The sequence below is a fragment of the Aegilops tauschii genome, chromosome 1 (genome assembly GCF_002575655.3).
Source record: "Aegilops tauschii subsp. strangulata cultivar AL8/78 chromosome 1, Aet v6.0, whole genome shotgun sequence".
Taxonomy (NCBI): Eukaryota; Viridiplantae; Streptophyta; class Magnoliopsida; order Poales; family Poaceae; genus Aegilops; species Aegilops tauschii.
In genome coordinates, this window is record NC_053035.3 from 21,447,546 (window position 1) to 21,456,218 (window position 8,673).

Genomic DNA, 8,673 nt, shown 5'->3' on the forward strand with positions numbered 1-8,673 from the left:
CCGATGAATTGTGGGTTTATGATCAAGATTATCTTTGAACAATATTTGAATCTCCTCTGAATTCTTTTATGTATGATTGGTTATCTTTGCAAGTCTCTTCGAATTATCAGTTTGGTTTGGCCTACTAGATTGATCTTTCTTGCAATGGGAGAAGTGCTTAGCTTTGGGTTCAATCTTGCGGTGCTCGATCCCAGTGACAGTAGGGGAAACGACACGTATTGTATTGTTGCCATCGAGAATAAAAAGATGGGGTTTATATCATATTGCATGAGTTTATCCCTCTACATCATGTCATCTTTCTTAAAGCGTTACTCCGTTCTTATGAACTTAATACTCTAGATGCATGCTGGATAGCGGTCGATGTGTGGAGTAATAGTAGTAGATGCAGGCAGGAGTCGGTCTACTTGTCACGGACGTGATGCCTATATACATGATCATACCCAGATATTCTCATAACTATGCTCAATTCTATCAATTGCTCGACAGTAATTTGTTTACCCACCGTAATACTTATGCTATCTTGAGAGAAGCCACTAGTGAAACCTATGGCCCCCGGGTCTATTTTCCATCATATTAATCCCCCGTCAACGAGCTATTTCTGGCACCGTTTATTTTACTTTCTTTACTTTTAGTCTTTATCATAAAAATACCAAAAATGTTATCTTATCATCTCTATCAGATCTCACTCTCGTAAGTGACCGTGAAGGGATTGACAACCCCTTTATCGCGTTGGTTGCGAGGTTCTTATTTGTTTGTGTAGGTGCATGGGATTTGAGCGTGGTCTCCTACTGGATTGATACCTTGGTTCTCAAAAACTGAGGAAAATACTTACGCTACTTTACTGCATCACCCTTTCCTCTTCAAGAGAAAACCAACGCAGTGCTCAAGAGGTAGCAGGGATATGAAGGCACCTGGCCCGGATGGTCTTCATGTGATCTTTTTTAAAAGGTTTTGGCATATTGTGGGAGATGAGCTCACCAATGAAGTGCTTGATGCAATCAATAATAAGAAGATACCTAAGGGATGGAATTCTACAAAACATTGTTCTTATTCCTAAGGTGGAGAGCCATGAGGTAATTACATAGTATATACCTATTAGCTTATGCAATGTGGTGTATAAGATCATCTCTAAGATGCTAGCTAATATGCTTAGAAAGATTTGGCCAGAGGTTATTTCCCCATCACAAAGTACATTTGTCCCAGGTAGATTGATTACTAATAATGTGTTGGTAGCATGCATACAAGAGCTTTCATACTATCAAAAATAAGACCCATGGGTCTAATGGATTTTGTGCAGTGAAGTTAGATATGATGAAAGCATATGACGGAGTTGAATGGGGTTTCCTGAAGCAAATGATGACAAAGATTGGTTTTAATTCTCAATGGGTGGATTTGATTATGGAATGTGTGTCTTTAGTCAACTACCAAGGATTTATTGATACCGTGCCTGAAGAATTTTTGGCCACGAGAGGATTCAGACAGGGGGACCCCCTTGTCATTGTATCTTTTCTTGTTATGTACGTGCAGATGGCCTATCTAGCTTGCCTGCTTATGAGGAGGAAACATGGGGAATTGAGGGCATCTGTGTGTGCATAAATGCCCCCTCTATTTCTCACCTACTATTTGCAGATGATTCCTTGATCCCGATGAGGGAAATTCTCATAATGCGAATACTTTGAAAAGGGTACTGGATACATATTGTGGTAGCTCTGGTCAGCTGGTGAGCACAACTAAATTCTGTGTTTTCTTTAGCCCTAACAGGAGTGTCATTGTCCGGGATGATGTCTGTAGGGAGTTCAATGATCTAACATAAGCTCTTCCACATATATATCTTGGCCTGCCAACCATGGTTGGGGTGGATAGGAGTGGTTGTTTTCGACATATTATTGACAAGGTGTGCCAGAGATTAAAAGGTTGGAAGGAAAAGGTGTTGTCAATGCAAGGAAAGGAGATTTTGTTGAAATCTGTAGCTCAAGCAATGCCTTCTTATGGCGTGTCGGTGTTTAAATTACCAAAAGGAACTTGCAAATCCGTTACCGATGAAATATCTAGCTTTTGGTGGAGATATGGTGAAGAGAGAAAAAATATGCATTGGTTTGCTTAGTGGAAGATGTGCACTTCGAAGAAGAAAGGGGGTATGGGGTTTAGGGACCTTCACAATTTTAATCTTGCTATGTTTTATTGACCGGTTAATCTTGAGATGTTAGCAAAACAATGTTTGGCAACTACTCCAGAACCCAGATCCTTTGTGTGCACGTGTGTTGAGTGAAAAATACTACCCTGATGGCGATATACTTAAGGCTGGATCAAGGAAATGGCCCCCCTTTACTTGGCAAAGCATTGTCCCAGACATCCAAACTTTTTAGAGAGAGTGTATATGGAGAGTTGGCTCGGGCTCGCAGATAAATATCTGGCAAGATCCTTAGATCCCTTCAAGTGAAATAAGAAGAGTGATCAAGCAACAAGGAGGAATTATGTTGTCAAAGGTTGAGGAAATTGTTGATCCACATTCCATACAGCGAAACAAAGAATTGATTCGGTCAGTTTTCTCCCCTGTCGATGTAGCTCAGATCATTTTTTGAACACTTTTTTTTAACATGATGTAGCTTGGATCTTGCAAATTCCCCTTCGTGTACAAGCTATCGAACATTTTGTTGCATGGAACTATACTAGATCTGGTACTTTCTCCGTTCGGTCGGCCTATCACACTAAATTTGATCATCAGTTTGGGCATCGCCTGGTGTGGTTTGATGGTCAGGGAAGTGTTTTGTTAAACTCTATCTGGAAACAAGTGTGGCAACTGTGAGTCCCGGGAAAAGTCAAACATGTTGGCTGGAAGGTATTGAGAGGAGTTCTTCCCTGTTATGGAGTTCTCATAGGAAGACACATACCACTAATACCCCAATATCCGATATGTAAGAGAGGAATGGAAGATACCCAACACTGTATTTTTACTTGCCCGCGTGCATTGGAGGTTTGGACGTAGCTTAGTTTGAATGAAGTGATTTAGAAGGTTGTTATTGAAGATCGACCAGATTCTGTTACGACAGAAGTTCTTATGAGACAAAATGCAAAGGCTGAAAATTTGCCACAGGCAGAACTAATCATTATGGTTGCTTGGTACATATGGTGGCAACGTCGTCGATGCGTCAAGGGCGAGACCATCCAGAACCCGGAACGAACTATTACATCGACTAAGGTAATCGCTACTAATTTTGTTAGAGCTTGTACTCCAAACCAGCCGGTTAGAAAGAAGAAACATATGTGGAAGAAGCCGGCGACAGGAGTGGTGAAAATCAACGTAGAGGCATCATTTTATGATGATACTATGACGGGAGCCACTGGTGTTGTTGTGTGGGATGAGCATGGTGAATTTATAGCAGCTTCAACATGGTGCATGCCTCATATCGGTGATGTGGATTCAGCGGGGACTATTGGTATTCGGAACGGACTGCTCTTGGCAGCTAATGTTGGCTGCAGTCTAGTGTTTATCTAGTCTGATAGCACCTTTGCGGTTGAAGTAGTTGTTTAAGATGAAGCATACCTAGGGTTTGAGCTTCCGATTAATCATGGAATGCAAACACTTGCCGTCTGAATTAGTACATCGTTTGGTCACTGCTTTAGAGAGGCTAATGAAGTAGCTAATAGCCTTGCAAAAATTGTTCTAGTACTAGATTGTTAGGCTTTTGGGATAAAAATGTCCCTGGTTTTATTTCTCCAATTCTAGTGAATGGCATAGCCATTATATGAGGAATAAAATCTGGTAATTATATTAAAAAATAAAACTATAAAGGAGGGGGCTTGCGCCCGAGCACTAATATGTATTCCTTTACACCACAAAAAAAAATGTATCCCTTATTGCAAGACATATGGAGTCGTCGCCTAACATATGGGCTAGGCTGGCCCATTGCCCCACACCATGGATCGCTAGCTTCAAGCATACATGGAGGATCATCTCAAGGAAGGAACTCGCCTGTCAAGATGAGGACCCCGAAGCCGAAGTCATGTGTCCGAGGAAGATTGTCGTCCCTGGCATCGAAGACCAGTTCAGGGGCTACTAACGGTGTCCTGGACTAGGGAGTACCAACCTAGTTGACCCAAAATCCATGGGCCGAGCTTACGGCCCACCGTTCTTACAGGAAGGACTCCGGAGGCCTCGCACTTCGGCGTGATCAAGGTGGACTTCGCCGAAGACTTGACGTGTACTCAAAGGACTGTATTGGCTGCCGACAAGTGTATCCCTAGATTCGCAACTGACCATGTGTAACCCTCGGCACCCCCGGTAGCTATATAAACTGAGGGGTTTGGTCCGTAGAGACCACCGTCATAATTACAACCATCTGACCTTAGGGTTAGAACACAACGATCTTGAGGTAGATCAAACTTGTACTTGATACATCATCGTCGATACAATCAAATCAGGACGTAGGGCGAGATCCACAGTTCGGGACCCTCTACCCGAGGTCTGCCGATTTTAGTACCGACACATATGGAGCCGTCGCGTAGCATATGGGCTGGCCTGGCCCACTCGCGCACGCCATGGATCACTAGATTCAAGCATACATGTAGGTTTTGTGTTTTCGTATCATCTGTTTTTTCTTTTATATGAGTTCAGAAAGGTTCGTCAAATTCAAAAAATGTTCTTGAGTTATAAAACAACATTGTTCACAAGTTCCAAAAATACTCATGAATTCAAAAAATTAGTAAATGTTCATGAATTCAAAAAATCATCACAAACAAAAAAAAGATGTTTGCGAATTTGAAAATATTGTCATGAATTCAAAAACCATCATGAATTTGAAAATGGCCATTATTTCAAAAATATTTGGGAAGTTAAAAATGTTCATGATTTCAAAACATATTCATTAATTTTAAAAAAATTATGAGTTTTAAAAACTATTCATGAATTATAATTGAAAAATGTCTGTGAATTCAATAGAGCTCACAAATTTTTAGAATTTTTGAATGTACAAGGAAAAAAGAAAGAAAGACAAAAAGAAAAGGTACAAAAAACAAAAAACAAATGAAAACGGATGAGAAAACCAAAAACCGATATAGAAGAAAAGACAAGACCAATAGAAAACCTCCCAAAAAATGGTGGTAGAAGCTCCCAAAAGCCCCTCCGAGCGTTTCCCCTGATGGGCTAGCCCAGCGGAGGCGCTACGTGAGCTATCAGTGTGATATTACTCGCGTTGAGCGAAACATATCATTCTTGGCCATGCACCAAAACATTTCAAACGCCGAATAGTCCTTTCCGGGTGTGGTCCTAATCGGTGTTTAAGGTGCTGGTTGTGCCAACCGGTGCTCATGATACCACCCGTTGGAATACAAAAATTGAGGTCGTTGATGTTTCGCCTCAAGCCGGTGTTCTCCGAAAATACGGTGCATGTACATCATAGTATCTACGACCAAGTTTGAAAACTGATGACACATATGTAACGAAGTATATACATATAGATCAAGAAATTGCTAGTAAATGTACAGTGGAACTTGGATGCATATGCGTACAGCCATGCATGCATGAGAAGCATGAAGCCTGGGTCAGTCGTTGGTGGATATAGTCTTGAAGAGGTCCTGTTTGAGAACTACGGGAAGTCATGTTCGTTCAAAAAGAATAGGAGAAGGAGGCGTTACTTATTTTTATTTCTGCCACACCGAGAGTTTGCAGGACGGAGGACTTGTAAATTGTTAGGTGATACTAGCAAAAGGGCCCGTGCGTTGCAACGGGAGAAAAGAATACCACACGCTCTTAATTTAAAAAAAGTCTATAATCTGAGTATTTGTGGCTATGTCCCAAACAAAGATGGTCTTTGCCTACAAAAGCGTAAGTTCAAGATTTCACATGTCTTCTATTTAAACACGACTTGCAAGTAGATTTAATACGTATAAAGAAACGGGCAAATGATCTTCACTTTCGTCTCCAATCCTGATTTTACTGAGATGTTCATCCACAATCCGGATCAATACTGATATGAAAGAAAGACGGATAATGCACTATTGATTAAGATTGCACCCTAAATAGTATTTTTTTTAATGGTTAACAGGTAAAATAACATCATATTCAGATTCTATATATTTTTCTAATCAAATTCCATATATAACATGTTAAATTTAAAGTTACGGTTTAGAAGATATGAGTATTTAAAAAAACATATGATATGTACTACGGGTTAAATGTCAGAAATATCAAGGGGTTTATAGCATGACGAACTAAGAATACATATTTCCTTTATTAGTAGGTATAGATATAGATGTTCTCTTTGTCCAACTTGGACTGGGGTCCACCTCCATCAAATCAGACTAACATGGTGCATCCGATTTTAGTTTATATAATTAAATTCAGCGGAGATGTAAAAGGCAGAGTTGTCCAGTTTATTTATGTACCTGTTTCTTCTTGCTTTCTAAGTATAGGTCTAGTTGGCTATTATATAAAGCCAGGTGCAGCCATGTAATACATAGGTTATGTTTTTATAATAAACATGATGTGTTTCTAGGGTAAACACCCGTATCGAGTTTTGGGGAAGCTGTCTAGAAATTCCTAAGTTTTGGAGGAAGCTTTAGAAAACGTCTGTGTTGTGATTTCTCTTCGTGGAAATTATTTTATGCGTGAGTACCGTCGTTGAGATTGGTTTTCTCGTGTTGAGCCGTAAGGTTCGAACCCTTTACTTCGTGTACATCGCGTGCATGGGCGAGAGGTTGCTGGTACTGAAGGTGGAGTGTCGTGAAAAATTGGGCCGCAACAACATATCGGATCTCGCCATCGATGTTCAGTCTACATCAGCTCACTCACATGGTCAGTTGGGCCAGCAAGCACCGATCGCTCGCTCGTTGCTCGCCAAATCGTCGCTCATCCATTGACAATTGATCATTTGACCCTTTGACCACTAACCGTTTAACCCTTTGACTTTTTCAAAATTCAAAGAAAAATCATTAATTGAAAAAATCATGAATACAAAAAAGTTAATGAATATAAAAACTCCCGAATTTGAAAAAAGTTTGTGAATTTACAAATACTTCATGCATTTGGAAAAGAAGCTCGTAAATTTAAAAAAAAATCATGAATTTGAAAAAAATTCAAGAATTCAAAAAAGTGTGCAAATTAGAAAAGGAAAAGTTCATGAATTTGGATATTGTTTTGGCAATCTTAAAGAAAATGAAAAACAAGAATAAACCGGTTCTATAAACAAAAAGGGAATAAATGCCCCCAAAAAACTGGGGAACCATCTAGAAGGTTCCCAAAACTGGTTGGTGAAGACTAAAATGGGTCGACCTAGTTAAACTACCTAACGAAAAAACACCTAGCCGCCAGCTACGGATAACGTAGCTGGCGCCTTAAGCGCTGAATAGGATTGGGCCTTTTCAAGGCACAACGGTAGAGGGAGTGATTCATGCTGTAGATGGCGCCTCGGCACATTGAGTTCCTCCTCTCGTGGGAGTAGAAAAGATGAAGGTGGATGGTGCAGTGACGAAAGCTGCAATTTTTTTGATCTGTTAGTTTTGTTTGCAGGGATTCCGATGGGGTGTGTACCTCGGCTCTTCAGCGACAGTGTTCTCCAGTATAAGAGACACCGCCTCCCTTGAAACCTTGGCCTACCGGGAGGCCCTGGATTTGGCTTCAGACTTATTGCTGAATCAGGTGACTATTGCGTCAGGCAGCAAGGATTGTTAGAAATTCATCCTCAGGATCGATCACTTCAAATCACGACGAACACGCGTACATAAAAAACTGATAGCCAAGGACCCTTGTCGTGCCCTCTTTTCTCTTTATTTCTTTTTCTCTTCACGGTACAATAAACTCACGCAATAGCTGTGCATATATATATGCACCAACCGACCCAGAACCTTAAACCGACTTGTACTTGTTCTGCACTCGGAACGGAACACGACTAGTACTTTTAGTCTAACACAGACTAAGCCACGTTGCCTTTTCCTAATCTAATTACCCGGCTACGCTGATCATACTACTAATCCTAACCGAACTCAACCCTATGTCTCATGCAGCCTGCTAGCTTGCACATAACTAGAACTTACCTAGTTAAAACTAACTTATGTTTGGATTACCTAACAAGGATGTTATTCGGACATCAACAGTGGTACAGGAGGAAGCTACGGGAATATCATTTGCGTGATTGCTATCATGGCCTTTGATTTTCAGGCTTGTACCTTCATTTTGGAATGAAGAAAATGTAATGTCGAGGCACATAAACTCACTAAGCACGCTCTAGGTCTTTCTAAGGGGCGCCATGTGTGGCTCATTTAGCCACCTGACATCAATTGTATCCCCCCTAAACATTCTTATGATAAAAAGTGCTGTGTGTTTAGACTCAAATAAAAATCACCACTTTTATTTGCTCAAAAATAAATACCACTCGCTATACTCCCTCCGTCCTTACAAAAGTGTACTTCTAACAAAGTTGGAGGGTCAAACTATCTCAAAGTTTGACCAAGTTTATGCAAAAATACATCAATGTTTGTGAAATCAAATAGGTATATGATGAAAATATATTTTATCATGAATCTAATGCTACTAATTTGATGGCATAAATGTTGGTGTATTATTGTATAAATACGGTCAAATATAAAAGAGTTTGACTTTCCAACAAGTTGGAAGTACACTCTTTCAAAGACGGATGGCGTAGGTACCAAGGGATCATCTCTCACGTCATCTTCAAG